Source organism: Macaca fascicularis, chromosome 7 (assembly GCF_037993035.2).
Source record: "Macaca fascicularis isolate 582-1 chromosome 7, T2T-MFA8v1.1".
Classification (NCBI taxonomy): Eukaryota; Metazoa; Chordata; class Mammalia; order Primates; family Cercopithecidae; genus Macaca; species Macaca fascicularis.
In genome coordinates, this window is record NC_088381.1 from 55,105,126 (window position 1) to 55,121,300 (window position 16,175).

At 57.7% G+C, this 16,175-nt stretch overlaps 1 protein-coding gene across 8 annotated transcripts in view; it reads right to left on the reverse strand.

The window, feature by feature from the left end:
* Nucleotides 1-14,893, reverse strand: part of LINGO1 (leucine rich repeat and Ig domain containing 1) — a 204,366-nt gene extending 189,473 nt beyond the window's left edge. For all 8 annotated transcript variants that reach the window (XM_073996481.1, XM_065548254.2, XM_073996480.1 and 5 more), the window contains exon 1: nucleotides 14,714-14,893. The gene's annotated coding sequence lies outside the window, so the exon portion shown is untranslated. The remainder of the gene's footprint in view (nucleotides 1-14,713) is intronic.
* Between the last annotated feature and the right edge of the window lie 1,282 nt (nucleotides 14,894-16,175).

The following is a 16,175-nucleotide window of genomic DNA, read 5'->3' on the forward strand; positions in this document are numbered from 1 at the left end:
AAGAGCACAGGCTGGATGGGCAGAGGTCAGAGTGAGCGAGCGGCAACCCTGAGTCTCATTCTCAGACTCTCGGTCTCAGTTTCTCCATTTTACCCCCGGTGCTAGACAAGGTGGTTCATGTGAGTCTATCTGAGTCTGTGCAAGGATGTGCAGGGGTGCAGCTGGCCTGGGCCTGGCTCCAGGCTGGAGGGCTGAGGGGTCTGTGCAGTCCACCCACCCAGCAGCGGCCTGAGGCCCCCTTCTCTCGTCCTCCTGCTTCCCAGCTGCATCAGGCTAATGGCTGCCTGGGCTGTCCCACACTGCTAAGTGAGCCTGCAGAGTCCCAGGTCCCTCCTGGGTACTGCAGTTACCACCTCTCACGTTATAGTGACCATAGAGATGACAGGAGTGAAAGGGTTCATTATGAGCCTGGGGCCAAGGGAGGCCAGGGACTGGATGGGAGGGCTGAGCAGGGCTGGCAGCCAAGCCCAGGCCACATGGCCTCAGTGGGCCCCCCAACTGCCCCTGACTTCTCCAAGGGCCTCCCTCAGCCTGGCCTGGGTCACACAGGGAGTTGGTGGTATATTTGAGCCAGGATCCCAGGCCTCCCACCCTTGTCCGGGCTTACTCTGGGCACAAATGCACCTTGTCCCTCTTGGACTCTGTACATGCCCCAGCACCCCCTAATCCTGCCAGAAAGAGATGGCCGGCACTGGGGTTCCAACAGACTAATTCAAATGCAGGCCTGCAGTGTTCCCTGGATCCAGCCACCTGAGCCTCAGTTTCCTCCTCTCTAAAACAGAGGTATAAAAACTGCCCTCCTACTCCTGCTGGGAAGATTAATAAGGGCAGAGGTGCAACATCTGACGAGAGCAGAACAGAGACCTTCCACCCACCCTCCATCTCTGGGCCTCAGTTTCCCCATCTCTAAGCAGGAGGGTTACTCTGAGTGATTCCCCAGGTCCTCAGAGTCTCTGATGCTTTGTGGGAGGCCTGCCCAGGTGTCCAGCCCATGACTAGCTGGGCCTGCCGTGGAAGGACAAGCTGCAGGGCAGAGACCGGGGCCTGCCCTAGGGGGCTCTCTGCTAGTTGGCAGATGAGGGCCGTGGCTGTGGAGCAAGGACACTGTCTACTTAGCAAAACCGTGTGGAAGTGCCCATGGCAGGGCTTCCAAACCGGTGGTCCCAGTGCCTCTGTGCTGCCACAGTCTCTACCACCCCGTATTGCATCACACCCAGCCAGCTCCACGCATTTCCTGCCAGGTCCCTGTAGGCCCCAGGGGCCACAAGAAGCTTATAAATGGAAAAAAGTGTGAGCTGGGCAGTGATCAAGGAAGGTTTGTTGAAGGAGACAGGACAAGAGGGTCAAGGGCACACAGGAGGCCTTGAATACCCAGATCACACAGACACCCAGTGCCACTGATGGTCTTCCATGTACCTCTGTCCTCAGGCAGGGATGCCTGACCCCACCCGGGGCTGACCTCAGAGCTGTGATCCCGGCAGAGGGCTTTGGCGGGAATGGGGACCTAAGCTTGAGGTTCCCTCTACCTTTCCTTGGCAGCCATGGACTGTGAGTCCATCCCGGAGAAATCAGTCCTGGTTGGTGATGCCCAGCGGCCACCGAGGCCTCACTGCAAACAGCGTTGCTGCTGGTGAGTGCCATCTGACCATGTTGGGCTTCCCGGCAGATTAAGAGCAATGCTGGCCCCAGACTCATTCATATTCTGGTCTGGCTGCCGGCTTCAATATGGCTGAGAGACGCGAGGGCAGAGGCGGCCCTCTGAGAATGCCCAGCGATGATTCCTCTCCGATTCCAATTTATTTTCTATCATTAATGCTTTTGAAAAGCCCCACACGCTCTGCAAACAGGGAAGAAGCACAGGGCTCAGGAGGAGAGGCGAGGAGAGGGTCGGGGATAAAGGGGTACTCGGCAGAAGTGGGGCAGGCAGTAGTCTGGGTTCAAATCCCCTCCCCAGCTCCACCTGCCTTCAGGGCCCTGGGGTGAGCTTGACTTACATCTGTCCACAGGGGATGGGCATCCTGCTCTGCCTACCCCAGGAGACCGTTTTCAGATCTACCTAGGGGTCAGAGGTGAGTGGGCTTTATAAACTGTAAAGGGCTGTACACTTGAGGAACAGAGAATGAAGCAAACCTGACCACAGTGGCAGAGGCCTATGAACTGGACGCCTGCTTCCCCAGATACCCTAGGGGATCCCGACCCCCCGGTCCAGGGAAGACCTGGAGTGCCTCTCCCCACAGCACAGGCAGAGGAGGTGAGCGCCAGAATCTGGGTCTCCAGGCTTGTCTCACACTCACACCACCATCCTCCCATCTCCCCCCAGGCTCGTGGTGACCAGCCTCCCAGCCAGCATTTCTCCTCCCCCATTATCCACACTGTGCAGCCAGAGGGATCTTCCCTGCCTGAGTCTCCTGCTTGGAACCCTTCCAGGGCTCCCCATTACCTTGAGATCAAGTCCAAACTCCCCACCTGCCATGCAAAGCTCTCCCTAGGAGCTCAGGCCCATCTGGGCAGCCTCGGCTCCAGCCACACCCAGCTTCTCAGAGGTCACCCTTCCCTGTCTTCGCATGCTGTTTCCTGTCTGGAATTCTCTCCTCCTTGGCCCAGTTCATCCCATCTCCTACCCCTCCTTCAAATGCTTCTCTTTCCTGCAGCTTTCCCTGAGTCCCCCAGCATGCCCTGCTCTGTGCTCCTCATACCCAGGACCCACCTGTAGTGCAACCTATTAATGTAGTTATTATGTTTGTGTGGTGGTGCCCCCTCTAATCAGTGAACTCTCCTGGGCAGGGGCTGCTTTGGATCCATCCTGTGCATTCCTGGTGCCTGGCAAAGTGCCTGGCTGCCAGTGGAGCTGTTTATCCAGTTGGCCAGCCTCAATGGAGCACCCACTATGTGCCAGGCTCTGTCCCGGGTGCAGCAGCCAGTCCTGGCCCTCGAGTTGCTTCAAAAGGATGTGCTCAGGGAACCTCTAGTGAATGAATGAATGGAAATATAATCACTTTGTAAATGGGGAAACTGAGGCCCAAAGAGGCAAAATTCCCTGTTCATGGGTGTTCCTGACTCCCTGCCCACATCTCTTCTACTCCATTTCTCTCCCAGGATCACAGCAGCAATGCAGAGAACTCAAAACGAAAGGTTAGAGTCCAAACGCGGGGAAAAAAGGAAGAAGAAAATCTGGTGGATTTTCCCCTTTCCTCCATAATGTAAAGAAAATTGCTTTTGCCAACTATCGCAGCTTAAAAGCAATTAGAGTTTTTGGAGGGGACTCTGGGCACGAGCAGAAGCAACAGAGTGAGCGCCCGGCACGGAATTTTTCCAGCATTCGTTTGTATCAAGCAAAAGAAAAAAAGGCGTTAAAAGCAGCAATTTCCAGCAGCAGAGACGGTAAAGACAAAATATTTACAGTCTCTGAGGGAGGGGCCTGGAAGAGGCCAGGGACCTCCCCTGCTTCCCACCCAGCTCCACATTCTAGGAGGCAGGGAATGGGAGGGAAAGAATTGAAGATAAGGAGATGAGCCTTACCCATGCAGGCTCAGGGAAGGAGAGAAGCCCCCAGCCGCCCGCTGCTCGCTCACCCCTTCCCCACCACCCACCGCCCCAGCCACCAGAGATCCATCCCTGTAAACCTCAGACCTGGACACAATTCTCCCCTGCTCAAAATCCAGAGAACATCCACCACTGCAGGCTGGCACTGGAGGCCTGCACAGCCTGGGCCCCTCTCCAGCCTCATCCGCAGATGCTCCCCAATGTGGCACACTGCCCCGACTGTCTTCTGAGCAGCAACACTCAGTCTCGCCGCAAGGCCTTTGCCCAGATATAAGAGCGTAAGGATGCACTCCTGTATCAGGACAAAGGCCTTGAGAGGGAGGTGAGGCAGGTTTCCGGATATGGACCCAGAGCAGGGAAGCTGAGCCAGGATCACACAGCCCTAGACCCGAATGCTGGCCTGCCACCCAGGCCTCTGCCGCTGAACCCCTCCTTCACCTGGACTTTTGCTGGACCCTTGACCTCCGCCCTCCAAATACAGAGCAGACACCTCTTCCTGAAACCGCACTGCCTTCGTCCCAGCTGCAGCACAGACTCCCCTCTGTCTGGCACACAGACACAGCCTCCTGTAGAAGCAATGCTCCTATGTTCAAATGCCAGGTCCTCCATTCATTAGCTGCGTGATATCCACCAAGTCCCTCAATCTCTCTGAGCCTCAGTTTCCTCATCTGTTAAACGGGGATAGTAATAGTGCACATCTCATGGGGTTATTGTTAGGATTAAATGAGGTAATATAAGTAAAGCATTTAGCACTGTGCCCAACACTTAACAGGTGTTCAGTGAACTCTCCCCTGCCCTGTTTCACGCTCAATCCTCAGGTGTGACTCCCTAGGCCTCAGATGGCCCATATATGCGCACTCAAGCTCCCACTCCACATGCAGTCACCTAACAAATGCTCACTTGGAAGACATGTGCCGGCTGGGAGCAAAAGGCACTGGAAGCTCTAATGAGCTTTGCACATGCATGGAGGCCCAATCCCTGAGCACAGGGCCAGGATCCTCCCATTTTGCTTGGCTTAGGAAGGATTCCTCCAAGAACGCTGGTAAGCCTCAGCCAGAGCCCTTAGAATCTGCCAGGCCAGGTGGAGGAGGTGAATGGAGGGTCAGCCTCCCAGAGGGACAAAAAGCATGAATCCCCTCCAGCCTGAGGCCTGCAAGTCAGCCCTCAGCCATCCTCCCAGCCCCACTGGACAAAGGCAAGCACCAAGACCCACAGAGCAGCAGGCAGTGATGAGGCTGGGAGCAGAAACCAGGCCTCAAAGGCAGCAGGATCCGGGGAAGCCAGGCAGTCCTGAGCTCAAATCTCACCCCAACTCCTAACCAGGCGGGTGACCACCCTAAGCCTCACTTTCCTCATTTGTAAAATGGAGTCGATAATGCCCACCTTGCAGAACAGCTGTATACACAAATGAGGGTAACGTTGTTCCAGGTCCCTCCGGGATCTAGCATAGTCACTGCGGGAACACACAGAGGCTATGCCCCCGCCCTGACTGGATTCCTGGACTGTAAGTATGGTGCCCTCCCCCCACCCCCACAGCACTGGGAGAGCAGAGGGAAGGCCTGGTGTGCTGAGGGAACACCAAGGACCTGTGCTATCTCCTGTGACCCTTCCAGTCTACTTCCTGCCCGGCAGGGAGGTGAAAGACCAACCTACAGCCAGCCATGACCCGTCCTCCCCACCTCGCTCTCAGAGCAGAAGAGACCCAGCCCCTGCCTCATTTTGCCAGGGAAGAAACAGCTGCCCAGGAGAGGTGGCGGCGTGCCTCTGTCTCACAGCTCCCACTGAGTCACTCGTCCGACGTGAGGTCATTTACTCTCCTTCCCCAACTGCAGAGAACACACAGGCTTGCTGTGGGTCCGGTGGCACTGCAGAGCTGGAGAGCCAGGATCAGGAGATATTCTGATGTCTCTGCCTTTCACTCCTGCTCTGGCTGCCTTTCTCCCAGGGGCCTCTCCCACCCTCCTCCCCCACTGACCTCAAGAATAAGCCCAACAGTAAGCCTGGCACTAATCGGGGCGCTCCTCCTTGCTGTGGGGGCAGGGAAGGGGACAGGAGACCAGTCTCAGTCCCAGATGGCTGAGCCTCAGGACACTCCACTGAGGCCTCCTCCCCAACCTGCGAAGCTCTTCTCCTCTCGGGTAAGTAACTAGGCACACACACAAACATACACACACATGCATACACATGCACACACACACAAACACATGCACATACATGGGTAATTAGGCTCACACACGCACGCACACACTCAGACACGTGCACACTAACACACAGGAATCTAGGGAGGAGAGGGAGAGGTAGAGAGAGGGGGGCAGACCCTAGGCCCACCCCCCGGGATGACTGGCAGCCCTTCCACAGCTGATCCAGCCTCCTGGCTCTGTACCCAGGGGAGCACTAGTGGGTCCTGACCGACAAGCCCATGTGGCCTGGAAGCAGAGGATCCTGGTACTGGGAAGCCAGACACCTGACTTATTGCCAAGGCTCTGCAGTGCTTCACCGTGAGACCCGAAACAGAACTGGCCACTCCCTGTGCCTCAGTTTCCTATCTGGAACCTAGAGGAGGAATGAGATCATCTCTAAGCACGCCTTCTAGTTCCAGCATTCTGTGATCCATACCTGTGACCTCTGGGACCCCTCAGGAAGTCTCAAGCATCGGAGAGTGCTGGGGGAGGGATCACCCTAACTCCAAGGAGGCGGGGAAGCCCAGGGAGACCTGTAGCTACCCTGGGCTGGCAGGGGGCACTCATCCTGCTGCAGCCTCCCAGGGAGGAGTCCAGGCTCGGGCAGGAGGCCAGAGGACAGAGGAGAGCTCCTCGACATGGCCTCAGGCAGCCCGAGGCCCTCCCCGATGTCCACAGGTACCCCAGAAGCTCACCCCCTCGAGTTTCACTTCCCATTTCTGTTCCGAGGTTACAGAGTCTTTGGTCTAGCCCAGATCTCAGGCACAGCCCCAAGCCCCCAACACACACCCCCAATTCCCACAGTTGTCCAGACCCGATCCCAACTCCTCTTGCCAGGCCAGCCTTCCCACCACCTTCCCAGTTGCTCCCACAGGGAGGCCGGTGGGGGCAGCCCAGCTGCTTGTGCCAATAGAGGCTCCCCTGGCCCTGCATGGCCGGAGCCTGATAACATTCTCCTAAATTAAACAGTAAACAAGAAGTTGTTTTAGATTTTCCTGACGCTGCAGTTCCTGATTAATCCTCACAGCAAACAAAAGAAAGAGAGATAATTAACCTAAAAGAGGGTCACTTCCTGTTTCCAGGTGGAATCTCCAGCCTGAGCCAGGGGAACCTGTTCAGAGGGGTCCAGCTCCAGACCACCTCTCCCCTCCCCTGCCTCTCCTGTGTCTGCCCAATCCCGGGCTACACCCTCAGCCTGCCTCCTAGATCCCACCTAAGCAAGTTGGGAGCAGGCACTCCAGCCTGGGGTTTTCCTGGCTGTGCCTGTGGCTTGCTGGACAGGGGTGGGTAGGGTGGCCGAGGCCTCAGGGCCTTTGCAGAGGACCCTCCCCTTCTCTGCTATGTGACCTTGGACAGGCCAAGTCACTTCAGAGGCCTCAGTCTGCTCATCCATCAGATTCTTTATCTCCCAAGGATAAAATGAAAAAAAAATTGAGACCACTTAAGATTAGGCAGAAATATTTTATCTTATTTTTTAGAGATGGATGCTGAAATATTTAGGGGTAAAAGGGCTTGATGTCTATAATTTAAAGTACTCTGGAAAAAATAGGTAAAGCAAAATGTGGGAAAATGTCAACAATTGTTCAATCTAGATGAGGGGTATACGGGAGTTCCCTCTACTATTCTCTCTACTTTTTCGTATGTTTGAAAATGTTCCTAATAAAATAATTTTTTAAAAAAAGCACAGTCACGTGAGCCAGGCAGAAGCCCCACACACAATGCCTAGTGCTCCTGGTAAGCCTGAAAGGCAACTGGGTCTCTGAAGTAGGTTAAACCTCCCCCCGCCATCTCCTTTATGTTGTTTCCCTAGAAATCGCTTTTCACAAATTCCACTGAGCCCTAGCTGCACATTTAAAAGCCCTAACACATTCAGAAGCCAGACGCTGCCCTTTATTGAGGTGACTGCTGTCTTGTGACCACACCTCCCCCACCCACCAGGCTCCCCATGTCCTCTGCAGAGCAGCCAGGGGCTGGGGGTCCTGATACTGATTCCATCCTCATGTGGCCACCACCCTCCCGGAGCCTCAGAATGTCCCTACCTGTGGAGCAGAAATGATGACAAGTCAGTAACTGCCCGGGCATCTCATTCAAAGGCAAAGTGTCACTGGACAAAGAGACTGAAATCTCCACTTAACAGATGGGAAAGCTGAGGCCCAGGGCCAGAAGAGACTGGAAGCAAAATAAGGAAGGAGAACAGAGGGTGGAGGAGGTGCGCAAAGCTCCCCAGCTGTTCCAACTCCCCCTCCTCCCCAGCCCCCTATCCCTACCCTGGTGGCATGGGTTGGAGACGGGGGGCTTGTGTCTCTTTCTCTGGCTCCTGTTTATCGAGCTTCCTGGTCAGAAATAAATGGCCATGATTGCAGTCTCCCAGCCAGGCCCAGCTGACCCTCGCCAACACTGGCCAGGCTTGCCTCTGTGGATCGATAATGGAGAGTTATCAGTACCCCAAATGATCAATAGCTAATTGCTGAGTGCCGTGCAATTCATCGGGGAGAGTTATGTATGGCCAGTGACTGGGTGGCCCCGCCCCAGCCTGGCACAGCCATCAGGGACAGGGAGGGCTGTATCTACGGTGAGTGTCTCAGCAGCAAAGCAGCCCATAACTCAGGAGCTTCTCAAACAGATGTTTTGGGCCCAGCCCACATCCCCAGGCCCAAGGGACCACCCAGGGAGGAAGTGGCAGTGGCCACAGAGGCCCCAAGGGAGGCACTGCAGGCCCCCGATCAGCCTAGTTGGCCCCCAGGCATGCCCAAGGAACCCAAGATGGATAAGCCCAGTCCCTGCCACCAAGGTGCTCCCAAGTCAAAAGAAACAAACTGCCACCCAGGCCTTGCACGCAGTGGGTACACAGCAAATCATAAATGTTTCCTAAATGTAAAGCTGATACACTGCTCTCAGAGTTCTGGGGAAGGATGGGCTGCTTCCAGGAGGGGTGACCAATAGAAGGGTTTTTTTGTTTTGTTTTTTGGTTTTTTAATGTGGCATTTGGGCTGAGCCTTAAAAAGTGGGTGGGATCTCCATGGACAGAGATGGGAGAGAACTCTCAGGTGGAAGGACCACGGAGGAGGAAAGCGACAGCAGGCCTAATTGGCTGGAGCCTGGGGACACAGAGAGGTGTGAGGGAGAGGGCTGGGCTGGGACATAAGGTTGTACAAGGTGCCGAGGAGTCGGGACACTAGCCTGGAGGTAACAGAGAGTACTGGAAGGGTGTTGGGTAAGAGTGTGACAGCCAGCCTGGGCTTGGGAAGGTCTGTCTATGGTTTCCACCAGGTTACATGCCCCAAGAGGGCAGCAGCTGGTCTTACTCATCTCTGTCCCCATAGTACCCAGCACAGCCAGGCCCAGAGGAGGTGCCCAAATAGTGATTCATTGAATGATCATAGATCATCAAATTGTAGGACAGGTGAGTCCTGGAATTACAGCCGTGAAATAGCATGTTTTTATAATGCCCTGCCATGTAGAAAAATACATATTAGAGCCTCAAAAATAGCCTTGTAAGGCAGGCAGGGAGATCATTCTGTCCAGTGTCCAAAGGGGAAAGCCGAAGCTCAAAGAGGGACAGTGATCTGTCCAAGGTGATACACCAGAAAGGACCAAGGCCCAGCGCCCTCCCCACCCTGCCCCATAAGGCTCAGGCCTTGGCATGGCCAGGGTTGCCTGGGAGGTGAAGGGCTACCCCTCACTCGTCCCTGGGCTCTCCTGCCTCCCCCTAGGAAGCCCCCTAATCTCAGCCCCTCCCTGTGCTGGGGCAGAAGGAGAAATACAGCAGATGCTGCCTCATTGAGCATCCCTCATTCCAGCCCCAGCTGAGACTGGCTAACAGTCATCATGACAGCCTGTCCTTGCACCTATAATGGAAACAGAGCCAAGAAGGGAGTCTCTAGAACCCTCAAGCTGGTCTAGACAGAAGACAAAGCCACTCCTCCCCCAGCCTCCACCCCAGAAGTTTGGGAAGCCTCACTGTGGAGCAAGAACACTGGACCAGGAGTCTAGAGACTGGGTCAAGCCTCACTCACTATGTGGCTTCTGGAGACTCACTTCCCACCATGGCCTCAGTTTTCTCATCTGTGAAATGGAACAATGCTGTCCGCCTACTTTATTAGAACTACCATGAGGACTAAACAAAAGAAGGAGTATAAAAACACAAAACTACAAGGCAGATTTTACCTTGGAAAATAATAATAATAGGGCTCCTCTTTACTTCTACCTGAACATTGAAACTCCAACCTGACTCACTTCCCTTTCCTGCAGAAGGCAAAACATCAGCCAATATTTACTGAGATCCTACAATGCCGTTGGCAGGGGCTGCTTTACATGCGTCACTTCCAAGTGGGCTATGGTAGACATCATCCCCACATGACACCCATGAGGAAAGTGAGGCTCAGTAAAGTCAAGTGACTTGTCCAAGCTCACCCAGCCTGAAGCAGCTGAGCCAAGATTCCAACCCACTTTCATCTGGCATCCAAGCCCAGGCCCTCTGGATCCACCAGGCTGATTTGAGGAGCCACTCCACACCCCAAAGTCTCAGAGCTTCAGAATCAGAGCTCAGGATGTGGGGACATGTCACATACACACACACTCCACTGAGGCTAGTGACACTAACACCAGAGGCACGGTGCCACCCCATGGTAAGGCCATGAGAGCTGGGAGGGGCACATGAGGAGGGTGGCTGGCACAGCTGGCCTTGAGCTAACTGGATCAGTCCTGGGCATGGAGCTGCCTATCTGGCTGCCCTGGCGGACGGGTGCTGGAACTGGGCCACCTGCCAAGGCCCAGCCTCCATGTCCAAACCATCCTGGACACCGAAGTTCCATTTTGGCCCCTCTTGCCCTGACCCTGGTGGCTGGCAGTGCCCACATAGATCCAGACGGCCATGGTGGCAGCTGCTATCCCTCCTCCAGCGGCTGGCACCTCCCCTGATGTGGCCATATGGCCCCATATGCTCTCTGACAGCTGGAGTGCTGAAACAACTGCCTAAGGACGTCCTCTGCAGAGGCCCCGAGGCCCCAGCCGCCCCACCCACCCCTGCCCAGCAAGCACAGGCACAGCCAGAAAAACCCGAGACTGCAGTGCCCGCTCCCAACTTGCTTAGTGACCTTGTGCTGGTCACTGCCCCGCTCTAGGTCTCAAGCTCTTCCTCTATCAAATAGCAATGCCGAACAGCCCTCCACCCCTTTTCCTTTGTAGCCCTCCTCCGAGGTTACAAACTCCCACTCAAACTCACACCAGTTATCCATGGAGACAAACAAACATGTCCACTTTACAGACGCAGAAACTGAGGCAGACCCATGGGCCTCAGGGGCTTACTGAAGTGCACACAGTGGCAGGGCCAGTACTGGAGGCTGCATCTATGACTTCAAGACACTTGCCACCTCTGTATGCCCAGGTGGTGGGACTGGTGAATCCTGAGCCCTCGCCCAACTCTGACGACCTAGATCACCCCATCCAGGTCTTCCTAGCTCCCGGACAACCCCTCCCACGACCACCAGAGAAGTGGTTTATATTGCAAATCTAATTGTGTCCCTCCAGAACTTCAACCCTGCAAGCCCTGAATTCAGAATCAGCCCACACTCCTCAGATGGGCACTGAGGATCCTCTTCTGTCAGGTGCCAACTTTCTCCATGTTCCCATGAGTACTCCACTGCAAACACGTTCTACCCTTGCCCAGCGCTTCCTACCTCCATGCCTTTGCCAGTGCTGTGCCATCTTCCTAGCAAGCCCCCACTCACGTTCACATTAGCCATTCACTCATTTAGTCAACAAATATTTACTAAGCATCAACAAAGTGCTGGAAAATCTCAGCAGGTCAAGGCCCCGCCAGTCCCCTCCTTCTGAAACAGCCCCTTGCCACTCCCCCACTGAGCCTCTCGGTCACCCAGCTGGCTTCACTCATACTCAGAGGTATGGGTTCAAATCGGTTTCCCCTTTGAGCCCATCCGGGGAGGGGCCTAGGCTCCTCACTGGTTTCCCCAGCACTCAGTCCAGGTCTCAAGCCAGAAGATGCCTCCAAAGGTGAAGTGAGGCTCAAGGGTAGGATTCCAGGTCATGGAGAGTAAGAGCCAAGGTGTGGTTCTTGGCAACAGGGATGTGGGCCCCAGAAGCCCACGGAGAAAACTCTGAGACTGGTCAGGGTGGCTCTCAGGACCACAAAGGTATGCCTGAGAGGTCAGGGGCAGTCTTCCCCCCTTGAGTCACCCCACGGCCCAGCCCACTCAATACATTCTTATCACTGGAATTGTTAGAATACTTTTACAATTTAAAACCCAAATATGGCAGGGTCAGGTCTTGCCTAGGGAGGGAAATTAAGGGGGTCACACTGGGCACTGCTCCCTCCCAGTCAGGAGGTTGGGGTGGGGAAGTGGCTGTTTTCCTAAAGGGGGCAGCCAGTAGGGGCTGGGAGCCCCTGGCTGGAATTTTCACCCCTGGTAGAACAGACCAGGGACCAAAGAACTGCCCCTGGTCTCCCCCTCACCATGGCGTGGAACCCCAAATGAAGGGTTCATTTAGCTGGAGTTGGTTGGGGTTGGGGTGGAGATACCAGAAGAATCGGGGAAGGGGTTCAAGCAGGCACGGATGATAGGGGTGGAACAAAGCTAGGCGTCTTGCCATGCTCCAGCCATCTGGATGTCAACCAGAGCTTTGGTCAACACTCGGGAGGCAAAAGTCTGGCGCTTAGGGAGCCACAGGGGAAGAAGAAGAGGAGCTGACAGAGAAAGAGAGAAGAAAAAAACAATGGCAAAAAAGGCCATTATCAGCCAGACCCAGCAAGGGAGGAGTGGGGAGAGGCAGAGAGTCTTCCCGGCAGGGAGAAGCCAGCAGGGGCTGAGGAGGTCACCGCCAGGATCCAGCAGGCTGAGCCCCACCCCCAGTGGTAACTCCCAGGCAACAGCTCTTACCCTGAAGGCCCTGGGGATGACTCCAGGCTGCCAGCAGGACTGAGGCAAGTCACAGAAGCCTGTCCGGGGCTGACAGCTCTGACTTCCTGTTCTTCAGGTGGGCCACCTGGGGAGGAAGTGGCCACAATAGCCACCAGAATCCCCTCCAATTCCCCCAGTGCACATTTAGATCTCCACGGGGCATCTTTGGCCCACAAAGGGGCTCTAGGATGGAGAGGGTAGGAAGGCTTCTGGGGCCGAAACAGAAGGACAATGCCAGGACCCAGCATAGAGTGCCAGGCTGGGTGGGGAGTGATTCGGATCCCCAGGATGGCAGTGAACTCCCAGAGCTGTGCAGAGGATGACAGGAGCTGAAGCTCAGACAGCATCTGGCCCCAAATCCAGGAAGCACATATTTAACCAGGCTAGGGTCAAAAGCTCCCACAGGTCAGGAGCTTTTGCTCAACTGCCTCCGGCTGAGAACAGCCACTGGCCAGGTAAACATGTCACACGCAGCAGGAGCCTGGCTGCCAGGTCAATAAAGAAGGCCTGGGTGCCCTCCATGCCTCACCAAAGACCATGGTCAGTGGATACCCTTGCAGTGGAAAAGGGCTGTCCTGAGACTTAGAAGACTACCTCTATCTCTGCCACAAAATCCTCCTCTGTGAAATGGATAAGAACCTTGCCCAGCAGTCCTGCATTCCACAAAGTAGCTGAGAGATTCCAGAAGGATAATAGAGGCGGAAGGAAGGTTTAAGCCTGAAAGCTGATATTACCATAGACATTACCATACTCCAGAGACCCAGGTAGATACTGACTGGTCCAGTCACCACACCCCTCCACGCAGCATCCTGGCTGAGATCAAGACTTCTAACCACACAGGTTCACACGGTGAGTGGCAGGAAATAAGGCATATGGATGGGGGCTGCTTGGGATCCCGGCAGTTACAACCCCAGGGAAGTCCAAGATGGAAGGACTCAGGAGCAACCAGAGAAGGCTTCCTGGAGGAGGAAAAACGTGCCCTGGAAACAAGGAGGATGAGGAGCCTATAGGAGTCCTGACCCCAGACCCTTCCTTGGGCCTCTCACTCCAGAGGGGCACCATCTTGGACCACAGCTTTCCATCCCATCTTCCAGGGACCGACTGGGTTGGCAGTTAGGGGTGTGGGAAGGTTCCCTCAGGCAGCCAGCACAGGTCCAGAGTGTGGGAGGAGACTCACAAGGGGAGAGGGTACAAAGCACAGCCACAACCTCAATGTAGAGTGAGGCACGCGGGGGCATGGCTCCAAGCAGGGATGGGGCACCAGGCCGGCAGACCTGGAGATGCCCCCTCCCATCCCTAGCCTTTTGGGAGCTCCTAAGGGTCCAGGTCTGGTGGGGCGCGCCTTGCGGCGAGTTCCCTTCTTCCAGCCTTGGTCCTGAGGAGCAGAAGGCGCGGGGACACACACATACACGCCCGGGCACGTCTCCACATTCCCCCAACTCAACCTCGGTGTCTTCCGCCTGCCTGCAAAGACAACCTCCGGGGCCCCGGGCCTGGGAGCTGTAGCCGAGCGGTCCCGCCTGACCCTGGTGGGGTCATCTGAGTCCGGCGCCCCGAGCGGCTCCAGCACGGCGCCGCCGGGCTGGGTGGGTGCCCCAGAGAGCAGGCGGCTGCGCGACTGGGGAGGTAGAGACGCACCCCTCCGCCCGCCAGGCGGCCCGGCCCGCGCCCCCGCCCTGCTCCCCTAGCGTTCTCTTCTCTGGAAAGAAAGGCCGGAGTTGCACCCTGAAAGCGCCTCCGTCCCCACCCCTCCCGGCCCGCCGCGCCCCAGGGGCTCCACAAAGTTGCTGCAAGTCGCCGAGGCTGCAGCTGCAGGTGAGGGTGACAAGAGGCCGCGCGGCGGGTGGGAGCGCGGTCACGGCCTGGGGTGCCGAGCGCGCCCCTTCCCAGCCCCGAGCGTGCACGCCCCCCACGGACGCGCACCCAGCACCCCACCCCCGCCGCTGCCCCCGAGGCTCCCGCCCAATCAGAGGCCGCGCACACCGCGCCGCCTGCGGGCAGACACACCGGCTCCCTCGCCTGCGCCCCTGCGGCCCTGGCCCCGCCGCAGCGTCCCGGCCCGGCCACACTCACCGTCTTGGGCGCGCAGTCCGCGCGTGGCTCCGCTCCGGGTCGGCATCCCCCTGCTCGGCTGCCTCCGGTCCCCGCTCCGGCTTCGGTTCCCGCTCCGCAGGGCTCGGCTCCGAGATGGTGGCCGCGGCGGCGAGCGCGGCAGGGAGGGCGTGTATGTGCGCGTGAGAACGCGCAGCGTGTGCTTGTGCGTGTGCACGGGAGGGTCCCGGCTCCCCTGCGCGCCCCGCTCCTGCCTCCTCGCCACGCCGCGATGCCCGCAGAATCCCTACCGCGCGCCCCCACTGCCCAGCGCTCACACACGCGCACACCCGGGCGCACACACCCGGCTCCGCACTCCCGACTCGCCCTCCTGGGGCGCTCACAAAGATCCCCTGCCACGCCGGCCGGAGCTTTCGGAGCGCCACCCTGGGCCCCTCCTGGACCCGCCGACCTCAGGTGCCCCGCTGCTCCCCGTGGGGACCCGGCGGGCGGCCCGGCTCCCGCACCCTGCCTAGCCGGGCCGCGGCCGCGCTCCCAGCCCGAACCCGGGCCCAGGTGCCGACTCGGGCTCTCCGCACTAAGCGCCGGCCCCCTCCACTGCGCCGCCGTCCTTCTCTCCCCCTCTTCCAGCCCGGCCTCTCCGGCGCCTCCCTGCCTTCTCCCACCGGCCCAGCCCGGTCCTCGTTCTCCCCGCTGCTCTCCGTCTGTCTCGCCGCCGCCCTCTCCCGCACCCCCTCCTCCCCACCGCCCTGTGCTGCCTCTCACATTCTCCGCATTACAGCGGGTGCCGCCCGCCGCTCGTGGGGCCCAGGGTTCGAGCGCGCAGTGGGTGGCGAGGGGACCCGCCGCGCCCGGCCCCGCCGCCCCCTCCGCTCTCTGCGGCTCCGCGGCTGCTAGCTCTGGCCTGGCGCTAGGGTGGCGACGTCCCGCGCTAGCCTCGGCTGCCGCTGACAGCTCTCATCTCACCCGGACTTAAAGGGATAGCGCACTCGGCTCGACCAGCCCCACCCGGGGGCGCCGGGGAGGGGGCATCGCCGCGCGGGAACAGTCCGGGGCGGTGGCGCAGCAGGGGCTGTGCGGGCGACGCCCTGTCCGCCGCCGTGGAGCCCGGCCCTCGGGGCTGGAGGTGAGTCAAGGAGAAGGACGGTCGGGAGCTGCCGGGACCACGCTATCCAGGGGGCGCTCAGCGGCCAAGCCTCTGGGCCGACAGTGGGTGTGCGGCGGTTTAGGCTGAGCGCCCTGGACTGCGGGGCTGGGGAGGGGGATCAGGGAAGCTGCCGTCCTAGTCTGAACTCCAGGGGAAGGCACCTGTCATACTGGGAGGACAGGGCTCAAGGGTTGGCGTCCTGCTCCTGCTGTGTCACCTTGGGCAAATGCCGACCCCTCTTTGCACCTCAATTTACCCCCTTTGGAAGGGCATGACTTCCATCATCTCTGAGCCCATGCCCATCTCTGATATGGTATTAGATCCCATAGGAGGGGG